Raw genomic sequence first — 20,040 nt, 5'->3', positions numbered from 1 at the left:
GAGTGACCAACACTGAATGGCAAAAACAACGAAATGCAGGGACCTTCATTCCAAAAATAGCAGTCCTGTGAAGTAAATGTCTAAAACATGCCAGGAGCAAAGAAAATGCCAGTTTGGGAGAACACATGAGGAAATATGAGGAAAAAACCAGCAGGGAGAGAGACAGAATGGCAGTCTCTAAGAAGCAGGAAGGTTCATCTGCATAATTCTCCTCCTTCTTCACCGAGTTTAAATGTACAAATTGCACCCTCTGGAGGCGCCGATATTCCAGTTCAAGAATCCGGCATTATTCTATGAAGAAATGTACTGAAGCCGCTCCGTTGCGTGTGCAAGGTCCGGTGAGGCGCAGAGCTCAAACATCAAGTGGCCATCTTAGGTCGCGGGCATGCGCGAACACCCCCTTCTTTTTCTAAACAAGCAAGGCAAAAGGTTAGGGAAAGCAGATTTAGCAGGTCCTGGGGTTGTCCCATTCTGTTCCCAGACTGTACTCAATATCTTGCCCTCTCTGTAAGTCTGAGGGCCATCTGTCACGATTTTGGGAGTCTCTGTCAAGTATGCAATGTATTTTGTGGGGGAGTCAGATATTGTTTACTTCTTTTTATGTGTGGGTGAACCCCTCGTCTCCACCTGCTGTTCTGCTTAATTTGCTTTACCCCTCAGGGGTAAGCAGTCCTTGTTTGAACTCTTCACTTCTGAAGTGGGTTTCGAGACATCTGATCTATCCCAAAGGAGGCTTCACCCCATTACAGATCCATGCCTGTTTGTCTCACCTTGGTTACGCCCATAAGCTTCTCCTGTTGAACCTTCCAAACCTCTGCACCTCTGCAGGCTGCACTCCATGGCTTCAGGACTTCCCATCAAACTGAGGAGATCGGTGAGGGGTCTATTGTGTGACAGGCGTAGTCACTGGGCACTACTTTCACTGGTCGGGCACCGACCCACTATCTTGCCTCAGAGCATCAGGAGCTTTTACCCACAAAACAGCAGTCAGCGTGGCTTTGTTTCCTCCATTCAATTCAGACTTTGTTCAGAGGTCCTCTTCTTGTCTTCTCCATCTCTAGGAAAATTTCATCAGGATCCAAAAATAGCTTTCTCCATGCAGCTGGTGACTAGAAAGCAGAACACCTGTCTACCTGGCCCCATACCCTATGAGCCTGGCATAGACCTAAAATTAACGTAAGTGAACAAATACTTTGATTTATGATTGAAACCGTTTGGTGTTTAAAAAAGTTCCACTTACCTCTGTAAAAAGAAGTGCACATAAGTAAAATCATATCAATGAGTGATGTTTACCTATCAGTAAATTTGTTAACAGGGGCAGGAGGCAAGCATTCCAAGCAGGGTTGCAAGTCTGAGCAAGTCAAAAACATTTTGGAGAACAAAGCAGTGTTAGGTGGAATGCTTGAATTAATCTTAGTCACTTGTAATCACTCAAGGTCATATCTTAGTCCATCGTCTTTTACCCACCATACCATCTCAGACAGGAATCAGCTGTAGGCAAATCAGCCTTGGTCCTGATCTTAAAGGAACAGTCGAATAAGCATGCAATCAACTGTTCGGACTCTTGAGTTCCATCACATGGTGAGCACGGGACACATGTTTCACTATACCCATTGTACTCAGTGCTTTGCAATGAGGATAACAGAAAGTGAAGCAAAGAATACGTGCATTAGTCTTAGTCACTAGTAATTACTAGGGCTGCATCACATTTCATCAGTTTTTTACCGACCATGCTATCAACATTCGCATTCCTCCCCTAGATACTATCAGAAATGAACTCCTGTTGACAGGAAGAGCAGGTACCTATGCACAGGGAGAGTTGGAAAGGAACACCCCATGAAATTTCAAGCGGTATGAATGGAACTGGTTTCTCCACAGGGTTGAAAAGAAAAAAGTTTTCAAGTCGAAGGTATATACAATAATTGTCACTCAGGCGATGTTTGGATGGGCTTCTGAGACTGGCTTGGGTTCTTGGTGGTCTCATCTTTACAGAATTGGTCTGCCAGCGGGAAAGGTGTCCCCTTCCGATAGGTACGATGGCGCCTAGCAGGTAGTGCCTTCCGGAAGGAGTATCAGGGAAGAGAAAGCCAAGAAGGAAAAAACATCCTGAAATATGAGGAATACGGCTCTGGTGTAGTGGGACTGAAGACATTGAGAAGGCCAGAGGAATCCAATGTAGGAAAATCGTCAAATCCAGAATACCTGGCTTTCAGACGGATCTGCAAGAAGCCAGCAGAAATACACAGGAATTGGGTAGTAGGCTTAGGAAAACAAGGAAGAAGATTCGAGAAATAAACTGGCACAATGTCAGAATACAAACACCAGGACAGAGCCAGGAGGGAGGAACACCTTGAATCCACTACTTGAAGTGTTGCAACACAAAGATTAGAAAACAAAAACTAAACTCAGAACAACCCGTGCTACCATATTGCTTAGGGAAGACCTCCTAAGGGATCAGTTGTGTGGCGGCTGTCTTGGAACCAGTTAGATATCTATCCCACAAGTCCTCACTGGAGGACTCTGTGAAGAAGAAGAAGTCACCATGTGCTGAAGGCGTCTCTTTACAGGAATCCCCCACAGAAAGACGCACAGGTGGGGAAGGCTACACCAGCCGGCCGGCTGCAGTGAAGTAGGTTTATCCAATGAGCGCAGCTATTCCCCAGCTCTTCAAGAGCCCTTCCAGTGCCCAGGGAGCCACGTGTTCCACCTGACTGAGATGGAATAGGGCGCTGACACCGAGCAGGGCTCCATCAGTGGTACAACAATAACAGCCCATTATTTCCTCTGTCCATCATTAAAGATGCAAATTACAGACCCCCTAATTAGTGTAGCCCATCCTAGCCCCAGGGTACAACAGGCGTGTGCATCCGCTCTGAGCACCCCTTTGGCACAATGGTATTACAGAAGGGGCCGCAGACCCTTGTGTGTCCCCTTCTGTAATACAGAAAGCACTGGAGCACATGTTGCGCCAGCACTATCATGAGAAGGAGTTTCCTCATTTGCATGTGGGCATGGCCACATGCAAATGCGGAAATCACTGTGCCCCTGCACCCGTGCCATATTACCAACATGGGCGTAGAGGCAAACATGTCTTTAAGATGTGCACTGAAACTGCACCACAAAAGGGTGGTGCACCTTTTCATTGCACCTCCTAAAGGCAGCCCTCTGGGGTAGAAAAATATGGTCTCATAGACACCACAGACATCCCCTTGCAGGTGGGTGCAGTCACTAATCCTCCTCAAAAGTGCGAGCAGGTTACTGCCTGCCCAGTAAAACATGCAGCAGCTTTTAAACAGTTGCTCCATGTTTCACTTGAATGATCTGTCGTGGGGCATAGCGAGTTGACTGCTGCCCTGGGGGCCGGGAATTCACTCTGATAACCACACTTTCCTTGTTTGCGCAGGGCGCACCTTTCGAAAGTGCGCCATGGCACAAATAAGGAAAATGCACTGTATTTGTAATATGGCCCCAGTTGTGGGATTTTCTCCTACATTTTTCGGGTCCATTGTCACCATGCCCTCAGACACAGTTAATGTTCCACACTTTCCTTCTCTGTCAGTGCGAGTACTTAAGATTGGCTCGTTACGATCTTTTTAGCGCATGTCTGATCCCATGACCTCATGATATATGCCTTTCATAACCGTAGCCAAATCCCCTTATCAACATTCTTAAATAATGCAAAATTATGTCAAATTCTTAGACTCTGTCTAAAGGCATTGCTGCTTTTGAAGGCACTTAATGAAGTCTGCAGGAAGCCAAGGTAATTCCAAGTATTGGTCAAGTTTCTCCACAAAGTGATTTGTAACTTGACATTTTTGAAAGAAATGCTCAGATCCTGAAAAAGAAAGTTAAGTGTATTTTCTATTTAGACAAATAGTTAGGCATTTGTTAAATTCATCCGTCAAACATTTAAAACGCTTTAGGGGTTTCTGACACTTGAAAAACCTGACTTCCATGCAATGTGCCGAGTAGGTGAATGTTATGGTATGCTAGAGCTAACATACACACACCTGGAATTAATTCTGGTATCCCTGGCACTGCCAATGTAGCAAGAAAAACCAAAGGGGATGATGGACGGAGTGTTGAACAATGCAAGTACTCACCCCCAGTCAACTGATCTTGGTGTTAGGAAAAGAGCGTAGTCTTAGGGCAAGAGACTGACATTACTGTGTGTATTGCGAGGTGTCTCCCTCACGATGGGTAATTTGGAGACGGCCCTTAACGCACGTAAAAGGCTGTAACTCATTGCCTTGCTTATTTCTTCCTAGTCGTGACCACGCCCCCTCCCTTCGCTTCCTGTTGCCGTTTCTGCATCCTGCTGCTCTTCGCATCTAGTTCCTGGAGGCTGCTCTTTATATCGAGACTTCTCTGTGCAGGCTTTCCTCTGCTGGTAAGTTTTTACACGTTCGGTTCCATTACACCCCCTCGGAGCAGGATGGCAAGCCTTATCTTTTTGTACTAGCGCGTTGTTGTTCCGCTCATACTCCACCCCCATCGGAGCCGGATGGAAAGCCTGGTTGTCTTTTTTGTTCCCGCAAGAGTGTTGCTTTTCCGCTCCTCATTCCCTCTGATCCAGACGGCACGCCTTGTCTTTCTGTTCCCGCAAGGGTGTTACTGTTCCACTCCTACAACACCCCCATCGGAACCGGACGGCATACCTTGTATTTTTTATCCCCGCAAGTGCGTCGCTGTACTGCTCTTCTTTTCACCACGGAGGCACGCCTTGCATTCCTGTATTTTTTTTGTGTGTTTCTGTTTTGCTGCCTTTTGCCCTTGGACCCGGACAGAACGCCCTCATTTACTCAAACGTAGGGTTGCTCCCCTCTGCTCTTCTTAAACCGGACTTAACTGCTCCTGCTTGTGCCAGACATTGTTCTGTTAGCAAGGAGAAGTCACAGATTCTTAATTTTGCTAAAATCAGATGGGGCAAGCAAGGAGAAGTCACAGATTCTTTTCCAGTAGAACGAGGAGTAAGGCAAGGGTGCGTCCTAGCACCAACACTATTTTCAATTTACATAAACGGAATTGTTGCCCATTTAATGAAATCCCCAAGCGACGCTCCAATCATAGCAGGCTCCCACGTCCCTGTCCTAATGTTTGCGGACGACACGCTTTTACTTTCACGCACCCCGAGCGGTCTCCAAAAAGTGGTTGATGTCTTTGGTGAATTCTGTGATAGTAGGGGCCTTGAATTGAATACCACCAAAACCAAATTCATGTGCCTAAACTATCAGTCCTCTTTCAAAGGTGTAATCAAATACAAAGGTACCCCTTTAGAGAAAGTGGATGCTTTTACTTACCTAGGCATCACCCTTCAGGGAAACATGAAGTGGAAAACGCATATTAACAAGACATTATTGAAGTTTAACCAGCTTGCTGGTGCAGTTGCCTTAAAACATCATAAATCGCTAACAAAGCCGGCTAACTGTGCACTTGAAATATACAATATGAAAGTACTAGGCGCCTGCTTATATGGATCCGAATTATGGGGGTTTTCAAATTTGGGAGAGTTGGGACGTGCAGAAAACAGATTCTTACGAGGGCTTGTCATGGTTCCCCAAAGCACACCCACAATTCCTTTGAAACTGGACCTTGGTAGAAAAAATATCGAGGACATAGCCAGACTACGGCCACTCCTATACTGGAGACGTTTGATGGTGACCCCAGAGCTGAGCCATTATGCTGCAGCTCTGGAGGATGTTGTTGAGTTCGATCGTTTTCATTGTATTGAATGGCTAAAAGAACTACGGGGGCTTCTTGTATTGTTAAAGCTGGAACACCTCTGGGGCAACCATGATGTGGCTAGCTTTCCTTCGAAAGCAAAATTGAAAGAATTATATTGGGAGATGGTGTATGTAACAATGTTCTGTAAAGGTTCCCAATCAAAACTGACAACTCGCTTTTGTGATATTAAAATGTATCCATCATGTGAAACATATTGGGACATAATAGAACGACCACATGATAGGAAACTATACTTTCAATTTCGTATAGGAACTTTACCAGTGAATGCATTCAAAAAACACTGGTCTCCAATGTGGGATGATCATTGCTATTATTGTAAAGATCAAATAGAGCACATTTCCCACTTGTTGTTCTGTTGCCCATTATATGCTAGCCCTAGACGTAAATGGCTGAAGCCAGTGTGCCTAAATATTGGCACCCGTAGTCAATCGACAGCCCTCAGAATACTTGAATCTGATTGTTCCACACCATTTGTTGTTGCCGTAGCTAAATTTCTTGCCTGGGCATGGACAATTCGCACACGCACTTTAAAGTTAAATATAAATGAAATAGTGTTGCCCTAATCTAATCATTCTATTGCATGAATTGTTTTTAAAAGAAAATATTTTTAAAAATAATTGAAAATGTTCTTGTATTTTTTTATGTATAATATTCGACTGTCATTGTTTAATATGTGTTTTAGAATTATTTTTAAAAGTAGTATTTATTGTAATAGGGTTAGGAAGGATGCTTTTATGACAAATGTCGAATAAAGCTTTGAAATTTGATTTGTTACCCTCCTCACTTGTGAACAGAATATATCACGCCTTAGCCACCCCAGTGCGTGATTATTTTCTTTCCCTTTTCCAAACACTTTTCTTTTGTTTATCACCTACTGTTCCCCAGCTTTATTCTGAGTGAGTGTTTGAATGAGAGTGTTCCCGCCTATAAGCCTCATCATTAAAAAGCCTTTCGCTACATGAAGACTTTCTTTTCCAAACCTACAAAAGGGCTATTATCCAAAGGGAGGCTGTTGCTGCTGACATTCAAGACAACCTGAGGATATATTTTGGTGAGTGGAGCACTGAACTATATATACATTAATGTCTGTAAAGTCTCTTTGTACTGTTGTTTCAAGATTCTATTAGACTTTCTTTTTTTACTTACAGCGCACATCGTCTCTGATCATCCTCACTGCAGAAATTCCAGCTACATCATATGGGGAAGAGTGGGCGCCACTCTATGGTTTATTCCCCACACTTTTATCGGACAATTATATGTGAGTACGTGCGAGTAGTCCTCCATGTGTTGTTTACTGGAAGTGTGTGGAGCCTTCATCTGTGCTCCCGTGGAATTCAGTTTGAACCCGACAGAAAGCCAAGCCCACGATTATATTCCACCTGAGCGAACATGAATCCAGACAGTGCTAGTGCTCCTTTAGACCAGTCCCTACACAATGCTCTCCAGAGTCCCTCAGTAGAAGAACTAGCTAAGGCCTTAGTAGATCTTCAATCAGAGGTTGGAAAATTAAGAACAGTGAACCAAAGATTGCAAGCAGAAGTTATGCATCTAAAAACATTAGAAATAGTAGAGAGTAGAGGTACCATCCCTAAGAGTAGAAAAAGTAACATCCAACCTGCTCACTTCTCAGTTCCCTCTCAAAACCCTGCCTCATCTTCACGAGAAGGTAAAATACCAATAGTTCAGTTCACCGTACATACTCCTAGCCCTGTTCCATTAGCCATGCCCGAGAGGTTTAATGGAGACAGCTCCAAGTTCAGTATCTTTATGAGCCAGTGCCAGCTGTAGTTCTTATGTAAAGCGGCGGCATTCTTTCCTATATTACCACCTTTAACTGATTATTGGCAGAGACGCAATGGCCTGAGGAGAAGAGAACCTCAATATTTTATCGGGGACTGAGTGATGAATTTATGGATCTCTTATCTCAAATAGTGACCGCGCCGAAAGACTGCCCTTCGTTTATAGATTTGACAGTTAAACTGGACCATAGATTGCACGAACGTAAAGGAGAGAAGGCACACCCTAATCCTCCTTGGTTTTTAATGGTACGGACAGAAAAGAAGGAACCCAAAGATAATTCGGAGCCCATGCTAATTGGGGGATTGAGAGGACCTTTATCCGTAGAAGAAAAAGACAAAAGACAGAAAAATTATCTTTGTCTTTATTGTGGAAAAGGGGGACATTATGCCAAGGAATGCTCCGTACACCCTCGTACTTCCCCTAAAAACGTTGCAAGCAGTCAAAGTGCTTCCTAGGTAGAGGAAAACTAAAAGCTTGAAGAAAGTAGAGACCAATTCTTCAAGTATAATGTCAAACAAGGTCTCACCTGCCAAGAAAATCATGCCTTTGGTTCCGAAACATTTCACGCTGCCCATAACTTTAATAGTTTCCTTACAAAACCAACAAAGCCTCGACATCCTTTTAGATTCAAGGGCTACAGGTAACTTTCTAGCTATACAACTAGCCAAAAAGATTGTTACTTCTTTCGTGTCAAAAGCTCATCCTGAACCAGTAAGAGCTGTGGATGACACAGAATTATCTTCCGGATGAATTACTTATCATACACCGGCTATCACTATGGTGTGTGGTAATGGGTACTCTGAGTACATTACCTTTGATCTCATTGATGCTCCTAATTTCAGTGCCATTTTAGGGGTTCCATGGCTGCAAGTCCATAATCCCCAGATAGATTGGATTGCCAGGACAGTGACCTTAAAATCCACTTACTGTATTCTAAACTGTTATCAGGAGGCCAGTCAAGGGATCAATCCTCTATGCTGTGCGGTACATACTATAGCAGCGAGCTCTTGTTTTCCGGAAATTTGTGAGGAATACAACTCGCTGTTTGATGAAAAAGAAGCCACCAAGCTACCTCCTCATTGTAGCTATTACTGCCGTATAGACCTTGTACCAGGGGCAGCATTACCAGTCAGTCGTGTCTATGCTCTAACAGCCCCTGAAACGGAATATCTAAAACAATACCTGGACAAAATGCTAGAGAAAGGGTTTATACGACATTCCACCTCACCTGTATCTTCCCCTCTATTGTTTATACCAAAAGAGAAGGAGGCTTACGCGCATGTTTGGACTACGGTTCGTTAAATAAAAGTACCATCAAGAGCAAGTACCCTCTCCCGCTCATCTATGTACTATTATATCAGGTACAAGGAGCTAAAATCTTTACCAAAATAGACTTGAGAGGCGTTCACCATTTCATCTGTAGAAAAGAAGGGGATGAGTGGAAAACGGCATTCCGCACAAAATACGGCTTATATGAATATTATGTGATACCGTTAGGGCTTTATAATGCCCCCGCGGCATTTCAATACTTTGTTAATGATATTTTAAGAGAGTGTCTTGATATCTTTGTGATTGTATTTATCAATGATATATTAATCTATTCTCAAACAGAACAGCAACACATCATTCATGTAAAGAAGATATTCAGTAAATTACAAGAAAACCAACCATACGCCAAACTAGACAAAAGCACCTTTCACACCACACAGGTAGACTTCTTGGGATTCATAACTTCACCAGCAGGAATACAGATAGATCCTCAGAAAATCAAGGCATTAGTTAGCTGGCCCAATCCTGGTTCTGTAAAAGAAATTCAATCTTTTATAGGATTTGCAAATTTCTATAGAAGATTTATAGACCATTTTTCAGATTTTATCTCCCCAATAACCCGCCTTCTGAAAAAGGGGGTTCAGTTTAATTGGACAGCGGAATTAGCTGTCAGAATCGGTCTTTTGTGGGCCGCTGTCCGCGCAATGCGTGGGTCGTTGTGGGCCGCTGTCCGCGCAATGCGTGGTGTTTGGCGACCTCAGGTATTGGAACTTCAATTCCCATAGGGCCAAGGGTTACGCTGCGCAGAACAGATGCCGCGCAGTCCCGGAACTTAAGCATGGACACACGGGAGAACAGAGCCGATAATTCGCCGTGCGGAGCAGAGCTGAGGAGAAGTTTGTCCGTTCTTTGGGGAAACCGTGAGTAAGGAGCTTCCGTGTGTTTGCCGGCTGGAAACACACGGAGTAGAGACAAGTGGATTGTGTATTATATTTCAGTCAGGAAAAGGAAGAGGCAACGTGTGTCCATTCCTCTACTACCTAACTGAAGTACCTGTGTTTGTTTTCCGGGATTAAAGAGAATCGCGGATGCGTTCTCTTTCAGGAGAATAACTTGGAAAAGCCACATTTCGGATTGAAGTGTTCAAAAACAATTGTGTTTATCGGATTATGAACTGTGGGTGATATAAACATTTCCCCAATATACAAAGGCGGTATCGGACTGGTACCTACAGAAGAGTGCCGTGATCACTCCAACCAAGGGGGGTGTCAACTCTACCGAGTGTATACATTTATTATTTTGTTTGCGGGGAGAAACGTGATTTAAAGGTGCAGTGAACCTTCAGCATAGCGTTTATGCTTTGTACTTTCGACAACCTCTTTGTGCTTTGTTTTATGGTACAGGAGAGGAACTTGGGGGTGCCTAGTTATATTGGAAAAGTGGAGCAAGGCAGAACAATGTCAGAAATTGGTAGGTGAGGTGTTGTAAGAAGTGCATGGTAATTGGTGAGACTGTAGTATACCTCATGTGCATACTTTTGTTCTTTTCTTATCAGATTACTGCCACTGATAGGACCTTACCACCCTCTCCTGTAGACAAGATTATGTATTTTCCTTTTCAGGTATGATTGTGTTAAGTTATGAACAAGAGTCTACCATTTAAATAGAGTTAGAGTTCTAGAGTAGACAGGGAGGGGTGTGACGCTAAACACCTTGTCTTTGTCGTTTCAGATCTCCCTCCCCGCTGTCCCCTTCCTTTCCCGCGCTCGCGGAACCATCCTATTGGTCTGTGATATATACCGGGCCACGGGTGGTTGCGTGGGTGTAGGTATAGGTCTCTCAACACAACCCCGAGGAGAAGTGTGACGGAGCCTGACATTAGCCTTCCAAAAACTTAAAAACAAATTCACTACAGCTCCGATTATTAAACATGCAGACAGTACACAACCTTATTTTGTTGAAGCAGACGCCTCACAGAATGCTGTAGGGGGAGTTTAATCTCAAAGAGACAAGAACACTGGCCATTTGCACCCTGTTGCTTATTTCTCCAAAACCTTTTTACCGGCGGAACAAAACTATACTATTGGGGAAAGAGAATTATTGGCTATTAAATTAGCCTTCCAGGAATGGTTACACTATTTATTTGGTTCACCTCGCGTGGTAACAATCTACTCTGACCATAGAAACCTTCAGTTTTTTAGATCTGCCCGAGCTCTCACACCCAGACAAATGAGGTGGGTCACCTTTTTTAGTGAGTACGATTTTATCATCACTTATCGTCCTGGGCCACAACATGGCAAGGCTGATGCCTTATCAAGGCTAGGACTACACCTATCAGTGTCATGTGAATCCTATCTTCCCATCATTCCTGAGAATAAGATTATAGGAGTAGAGGAGCATGGGTAAGAAGCACCAAAAGAATTTATTGAACAATTAAAGGATCAATATGCCCACATTCCGCGTGAGGAATGGGGAAAAGAACCCCTGAACACGATTAAAAACAATCTGTATTATCATGACACAAAACTGTATATACCCACTGTTTCATTGCAACAAAAGCTACTGCAATGGTGTCACAATAGTACACTAGCTGGACACACTGGAAGTCACAAGACGTTAAAAATATGTCAAAGATGGTTTTGGTGGAGGATAGGGTAATTGATCTCCCAAGCTATCAAGGTTTCAACACTATATACGTTATGGTAGACATGTTGACCAAAATGCTCACTTCATTCCCTTAAAGAAGTTACCTTCCTCTAAAGATCTTGTGCAAATATTCATAGAACATATAGTGCATCTACATGGGCTTCCATCTGTTATTATTTCAGATAGGGGCTCCCAATTTGTGTCCAGATTTTGGCAGGGCATGTGTTCGATTCTAGGTATAGATCATAGACTTTCCACTGCATACCATCCACAAACAGACAGGCAAACCGAAAGAACTAATCAGACCTTGGAACAATATTTAAGCTGTTTACTAACCACTATCACAGGCACCAGGGTACAAGCACTTCCCTTAGCAGAATTTGCTTACAATAACAGCACACATTCCTCTACCGGAGTTTCCCCTTTTTATTTTACATCGGCACAACATCCTAAGTTTTTGCCCATCTTTTTTTCCTAATGACTTAGGCAGTATTCCTGCCCTTAAAGAACTTCATAAAAACCTTAAATCCATTTAGAAGCAAGCTTCAACATAATTAGTCAAGGCTAAAAACTCTATGAGACAACAAGCTGACAAATATCGTAGGCCAGAGCCCACCTATGAAGTTGGAGAAAAAGTATTGTTATCAACCAGAAAATTGAAGTTAAAAGGATCAAGAAAACTGCAACCTAGTTTCAGAGGCCCATATGTCATACAAAAGGTAATTACTACAGTGACCCTAAGATTGCAATTGCCTGCAAACATGAAGATCCACCCAGTATTCCACTGCTCGTTACTCAAACAATACGTACCAACTCAAGTTCCTGAAACACCACCCCCTCCAATAATCATAAAAGGAGAAGAAGAATATGAAGTAAACCAGATACTCAACTCCCGCAGACACAGGGGCAAATTGCAATCTCTTATTGATTGGGTGGGTTATGCCCCGGAAGACAGGTCATGGGAACCAGCGAAAAACATTCATGCTCCCAGACTGATTCGAAGATTCCATGCCCTTTATCCCACAAAGCCCCAACCTGTGAGGAGACCTTTGGGCAGGAGAAATGTTAGGAACAGAGCGTAGTATTAGGGCAAGAGACTGACATTACTGTGTGTATTGCGAGGTGTCTCCCTCACGATGGGTAATTTGGAGACGGTCCCTAACGCACGTAAAAGGCCGTCTCCTCCATAACTCATTGCTTGGCTTACTTCTTCCTAGTCGTTACCACGCCACCCCTCCCATCGCTTCCGGTTGCTGTTTCTGGCGTCCTGCTGCAATTCACATCTAGTTCCGGGAGGCTGCCCTTTATCTCAAGACTTCTCCGTGCAGGCTTTCCTGTGCTGGAAAGTGCTTGCGCCTTCCGCTCCATTACACCCCCTCGGAGCCGGACGGCAAGCCTTATCTTTTTGTACTAGCGCGTTGTTGTTCCGCTCCTACTCCAGCCCCATCGGAGCCGGACAGCACACCTGGTTGTCTTTTTTTGTTCCCGCAGGAGCATTGCTGTACAGCTCCTCATTCCCTCGGAGCCAGACAGCACTCCTTGTCTCTCTGTTCCCGCAAGTGTGTTGCTGTTCCGCTCCTACAACACCCCCATCGGAGCCGGACGGCATACCTTGTATTTTTTATCCCCACAAGTGCGCCGCTGTTCCGCTCTTCCTTTCCCCACAGAGCCGAACCGCACGCCTTGCATTCTTGTATTTCTTTTGAGTGTGTTTCAGTTCCGCTGCCTTTTGCCCTGGGAGCCGGACAGAACGCCCTGATTTACTCAAACGTAGGGTTGTTCCCCTCTGCTCTTCTTACACCTTACTTAACCGCTCCTGCTTGTGTCAGACATTGTTCTGTTACCCTCCTCACTTGTGAACAGAATATATCACGCCTTAGCCACCCCAGTGTGTGATTATTTCCTTTCCCTTTTCTAAACAATTTTCTTTTGTTTATCACCTCCTGTTCCCCAGCTTTATTCTGAGTGAGTGTTTGAATGAGAGTGTTCCCGCCTATAAGCCTCATCCATTAAAACCCTTTTACTACATGAAGGCTTTCTCTTCCAAACCTACAAAAGGGCTATTATCCAAAGGGAGGCTATTGCTGCTGACATTCAAGGCAAACTGAGGATATATTTTGGTGAGTGGAGCACTAAACTATATATACATTAATGTCTGTAAAGTCTATTTGTACTGTTGATTCAAGATTCTATTAGACTTCCTTTTTTACTTACAGTGCATATCGTCTCTGATCATCCTCATTGCAGAAATTCCAGCTACAACATATGGGGAAGAGTGGTGGTCACTCTAGGGTTTTTCCCCACACTTTTAAGGAACAATCTTCTGTGAGTACATGCTAGTATTCCTCCAGGTGTTGTTTATTGGAAGTGTGTGGAGCCTTCATCTTCGCTCCCGTCGAATTCAGCTTGAACCCGACACTGGGTTTAATCCATCATCATTCTTTAGCTCACTCCGCCACCCCAGTTCAGAAATGGCCGTATGCAAATCAGTCTGACCCTGTGACTCATGGGAACAGTCCAGCCCGAACTGCCAAGCCATGTCTTCCCTGGACCGTAAACATGCATCCTGGGACCGGTTTGTGGCTAATCAGCCGGCATCAGCCAGGCTAGCTTGAATCCAGTAGCAAACTGATCAAGGGACCCACGTCTGGGCATACCCTACCAACTTAGGGCGAACAAAGCAAAACCAAAGGGGATGAAGGACAGAGTGTTGAACAATGCAAGCACTCACCCCCAGTCAACTGATCTGGGTTTAATCCATCCTCATTCTTTAGCTCACTCCGCCACCCCAGTTCAGACATGGCCATATGCAAATCAGTCTGACCCTGTGCCTCATGGGAACAGTCGAGCCCGAACTGCCAAGCATGTCTTCCCTGAACCGGAAACAAGCATCCTGAGATCGGTTTCGGGCTAATCAGCCATCATCAGCCAGGCTAGCTTGAATCCAGTGGCAAAGTGAGCAATGGACCCACGTCTGGGCATACCCTGCCAACTTAGGGCGAACAAAGCAAAAGCAAAACCAAAGGGAATGATGGACGGAGTGTTGAACAATGCAAGCACTCACCCCCAGTCAACTGATCTGAGTTTAATCCATTCTCATTCTTTAGCTCACTTCGCCACCCCAGTTCAGACATGGCCATTTGCAAATTAGTCTGACCCAGTGCCTCATGGGAACAGTCCAGCCCGAACTGCAAAGCCATGTCTTCCCTGGACCGTAAACAAGCATCCTGGGACCGGTTTCTAGCTAATCAGCCGTCATCAGCCAGGCTAGCTTGAATCCAGTGGCAAAGTGAGCATGGGACCCACGTCTGGGCATACCCTGCCAACATTTTTTTTTTTTTTAAAACTGTTTTTTATTGAGCACTGCAAGTAACATACAGGAATATACAGCACATCATATGCATTTTAAAAGCAATACAGTATGATAAATTGGCATTGATCTCTGTCACATTCCGAAGCCGAGCATACAAGAAACACAAGGAACTTACAGTTGGTGCTGCATCACTTATAGCATAAGTACGTAAAACTGTGCATTCGACCCGATAAGTTAGGACACTAAGAATTCACATCCGGTGCAGTACCCATTACATCCCCCACCCCAACATAACCCTCCCACCCCAATAGCCCAACAAAAAGAGGTTTCTAAGGTTCCGCTACATTGACTACACACCGGTTCAACGTTTCTGCATCCGGCGTGCGTTAAGCCTGAGAAGCCCCAGAATGGGGCATGTATTGAGAGGGGGGAGGAGAGAGATAGAGGAGGGGTGAGAGGGGACGGGAGGGAAGGGAGCCAATGAAGAGGAGCAGGAAAGAGGAGAGTTTAATGGGAGGAAAGGACTAAGTAACAAAACCGGGGGTAAGGGAGAGAAAGGGAGGCACTCAGACAGTGTATGGGCAGGCATGAATCTGCCTACTTCTAAACCACTGCACCACTGTCGCACATGCTATACTGTGATTTTCTGGGCACGGCATCCTCCATGGCTTTATATTGTTCCACCAAATGCACCCTATCCAGCGAGATTGGTCGCTTTCGCAGCCCCCTCTACTCTTCATGGTGTAAAGCCTCCTTTCAGCAATCGCCCATCTGACCACTTCCTCACGCCAAGCGCCCACCGTTGGCGCAAGAGCAGATTTCCAACGTTGTGTTATCATACGTTTTGCCAGCACCAGGGCTAGCCCTGCAAATCTGCATAGTAATTTCACCTTCTTAGGGAGGGGGAACAGTCCCAGAAGGCAGGCCTCAATTGTGTCCCACGGATTGAACTCCCTCAACACCACCACCCCACGGACGACCTCCGACCAAAATCCCTGCAACACCTGACAGTCCCATATCATATGAAGAAAATCTGCCTCAGGGGTCCTGCATCGTGGACACTCTGCAGACGACGCAGGAAACATTTTACGTATAGTTGCTGGGGCAAGGTATGCTTTGTGTAAGATAAATAATTGAATTGTTTTCAAACGGCAATTCCAAGAGACTCGCCAGGGATGCTCCAGCATTTGGGCCTACTCCCTATTGTCTAATTCCCTTCCCAAGACCAAGTCCCATTTCTGCCTAAGGTGTAGCAGTGGGACTTGTAAATGTACCCTCAATCCTCTATAAAGGTAGCGCACCCAGCGTCGACCATGCCCCATTATGTGAAGTGATCTTGTAAAGTTGGAAAGTCAAGGGTTCTGCCTGATACCTGTCAACTTAGGGCGAACAAAGCAAAACCAAAGGGGATGATGGACGGAGTGTTGAACAATGCAAGCACTCACCCCCAGTCAACTGATCTGGGTTTAAGCCATCATCATTCTTTAGCTCACTCCGCCACCCCAGTTGAGACATGGTCATATGCAAATCAGTCTGACACTGTGCCTCATGGGAACAGTCCAGCCCGAACTGCCAAGCCATATCTTCCCTGGCCCAAAAACAAGCATCCTGGGAACGGTTTCTGGCTAATCAGCCGTCATCAGCAGGCTAGCTTGAATCCAGTGGCAAAGTGAGCAAGGGACCCACGTCTGGGTATACCCTGCCAACTTAGGGCGAACAAAGCAAAACCAAAGGGGATGATGGACAGAGTGTTGAACAATGTAAGCAGTCACCCCCAGTCAACTGATCTGGGTTTAACAGCTTTACAAAGATTTCACACAATACAGCAGAGCATAAACATTTGCTCTGTTGCATTGTGTGTAAGTGAAAACAATGCAGAGCGATATGTACAAAGAGTGGCCTACTGGTAGCGTCATTCCCTGAACTTGTGCACAAGTAGTCTGCTTTGTACAAAGCACAGCCTCACACCATGGCATGGAAGTAAGTGTGCACTCTATAGCATAGGATTTGTACTTCAAGTATACCCTTCTAGTACAAATTCAAACTCAGAAGTTCCTGACTGTGAGAAGTTTGCCTGGTATATGCTGTCTACTAATTAAAGTGGGCACCCTGTACCAGTCCAAACAACCCTTAAGATGATTTAGGAGGTCAAAGATAACCTTAGAAAGCTATCCAAGTGGTAGCTGTGGAGAGCAGCTTTCAGGCTTAGTCTTGAAGGAATGTTAAGCAGCTTGTTTTACCAGAATGCAACCTTATAGTATTGATGAAATGAAAGGAGAACCACTCAGTAGTTATAAAAATATGTATTTATCGATATAACACTCCTTAAGTACAACACAGTATCTTCTAAACGAAGATACTCATAAAGCACACAATACTGTAGCACAGAAACAATAGTAAATAGCACTAATACACAGTGTGCTCCAGGAGGAGACCAAACTATATACTAAAATATTGGTATAAGAACCATGACTCAAGTCAAGACAGTGTCTAGAGGATGTAGAATTGCTGGGACTCCAAGGAACAAACCAAGGTGAGTAAGTAGGGACTCCAAGGACAACGGGTGCAGTGTGGGAACACAACCACGTGCTACATACAAATCTATGGGAGAGTCGCGGTTGAAGTTTTAAAGTTTAAGGACACTTTCCAGTGGGTTTCAAAGAAACCACATGGAAGTTAGGAGGTTGGAGAGTCACTCCACCCATAGATACCGTAGTACCAGAGTTACGTAGCCCAGGGAAGCCGGGTGCATAGGTCTGAAATGGCGTCGGAAACCGCTGTCAAAATCAATGCAGGACTTCGTAGAAGAGCCACTGCTGGAAGGAAGAAAAGTATCAGTTGGAATCCAAAGGTGGATTTATGTTGAAGGGTACCTGAAAGCAGAGGAGACAGAGTCTGGGTCACTCAGGAGAGACCAGGGGCTCGGTAGACGAATGACCACCGATGTCGGGTGCTTCAGGGGAATTGAGGGGGTTCTTGACTCTGCAGCCACCAAGACCAGAAGACGTCGATGACAACCATTAGCTGGATATGAGCTGTCCCACAAACGATGTCCAGGACTGAGGGGTCAGTGTCTGGCTGGAGCACCAACAAGCCGTGTGCCATGGCAATCCATGCAGAAGGTTACGTTTGGACCAGCAATGTTCAGGAAAATCACCAAACACAGGGAAGTCAAGGCAGTCCTGGAGCAATCAGGGGAGCCAAAGCAAAGCAAAGTTGACTCCCAAGAGGACTCACATGCAGGAGGCACAGGAGTCGCGAGGGGACATTGAGCAGTTTCACAAAGCAATGGCCCAGAGAGCACCCGTGCAAGGAGCCCAGAGGTCTTTGGAGAAAATGGTGCCAAAGGTTGGAGCTACTCAGAGCCCAGTGCACTTGTTTTGGAAATGCCAATAAGCAAATGCAATTGCAAAAGTATGCCGTGCACAGGGGTATGGGTATTGAAGGCCCCATGAGGTATTCTGACCTCAAACATGGTCAGAGGGCAGCTTGGACCTCGAAGGACTTGGAAACCCACCTCTGGTGTTGCTGGAGCCTTCGGAGTTCATAGGAGCTCAGGAGCAGCAGACCGGTCAGTTGAGATGTGGTGCCTGCGGTTGCAGGGGAGTGACTCCTTCAGTCCAAGGGAGATATCTTCAGTTGTCCCTGATGCTCCACAGGTCCTCCACTGAGCCTGTATGGTGCACAGGCACAAACGAGGTTTTGGACGGAGAGGGAGACAAAGTCGGGCCCAAACAAAGTCCAGTGAATTCCTGAGTGTCCAGACGGTCGAAGGTCCGTAGTTTCTTAATCAGAATCATATCCACATTGAACCTAGGGTCCTACAGCCGGGTAAGCCCTTTTGTACCCACGGGAGAGGGTTATACAGATTCAGAAGAGTCTCCCAGGGGAGGGTCTGGATAGTGGAGAGGTTCCTCCCATGTCCTTTGTCCAGTTAAATGCCAGAGCAGGAGTCAACGGCTCTCAGGACTGGATTTCACTGGACTATGTACAGGGACACCAAATGGGCCCCTCATGCAGACTTTTGGTCCCTGGCAAGTGCACCCATCCAGGCCTAATACACTAAATCCTGTCTGGGAGGTGGTCACACCTCCCTGTGACAGGATGCCTATTGCCTTCCCCTGCTCAAGCTTGGCTCAGTAGCAGGAGGGCAGAAATGTGTCGCTGGTCGGTAGCAACCATTTTGTGCTGTCCTGAACTAGAAGGCTGGTACCGGGAACACCAGGGACCTCACAATGCTTGTTTCTGAGAGGTGGAATCATACCACCCACACCGGTTACCGGTGTGGGAGGTATGATTCCACAATGTTGACACCAAACACAATAGGGTTACTTTCAGCTTTTTTAGAGTTGGTCATCACGCAGTCACAAAATGCCACTCTATATCTCATAAATGGCTGCAGCACTAACAATCCTGGAAAATGGACTCCATAGGCTGCAGGGATGTCCTGCTCATGCAGTGGCACCCTCTCATTTAGAACCAAGCACCCTGTCTTCAGGATTGTCAAGGCCTGCTATAGGGGTGACTTATAGGTTTTAAGTTCAGTAACCCTTAGATATAGTAAACCTATATCTTAATTAAGTGGTGAATGCACCAACTTACAAGGTTGCAATTGCAGACCTGTAGTTCCATTTTGCATGACCTCTCATGGGCGGCATAATACGAGCTTCAGCCCATGGGAGGCCTCTGAGGTACTTATGCCCTGGGTACATGGGTACCATGTACTAGGGACTGACAAGGGTACCCCAGTATTGAATCTGGAGTGTGCCTAAGTACATAACATAACAGTTTAAGGAGAAAGCAGATAGACTGGGGTCCTAATCAGCAGGATCCCAGTCAGACTAGTCAAAAACCAGCACAGCACCAGGCAAAAAAGTGGGGGTAACTGTGTAGAAAGATCCTTCCTTCCTACACTGACACATTGCATGTGTGCTGTGTATTGGAGCACCCATGTTTTGCATTGGCTTCTGGATAAAATAAACACATTCTGCCTTGTCTCTGCTTGCTTCCAGTAGACATTGCATTTTGCAGCAAGCCTACTCTAGATTACTTATAACATCGAACTTTGTTTTAAAAAAATATGGATATTTGCGCTGATCCACCCCAGTAACGCCCCAAAATATTTGTTGTGCACAGAAAATTCACTTAGTCAGAACAAAACACATATTGGATACAAAACTGGAGCTCCTGCTTTTGGCATAAAGACCCTAAGTTCCAACTAATCCGACTCCATTGAAAGTGGGTCTTGTCATTACCTTCAGACAATGG

This window comes from Lissotriton vulgaris, chromosome 6 (genome assembly GCF_964263255.1).
Source record: "Lissotriton vulgaris chromosome 6, aLisVul1.2, whole genome shotgun sequence".
Classification (NCBI taxonomy): Eukaryota; Metazoa; Chordata; class Amphibia; order Caudata; family Salamandridae; genus Lissotriton; species Lissotriton vulgaris.
This window is presented reverse-complemented; position numbering follows the sequence as displayed.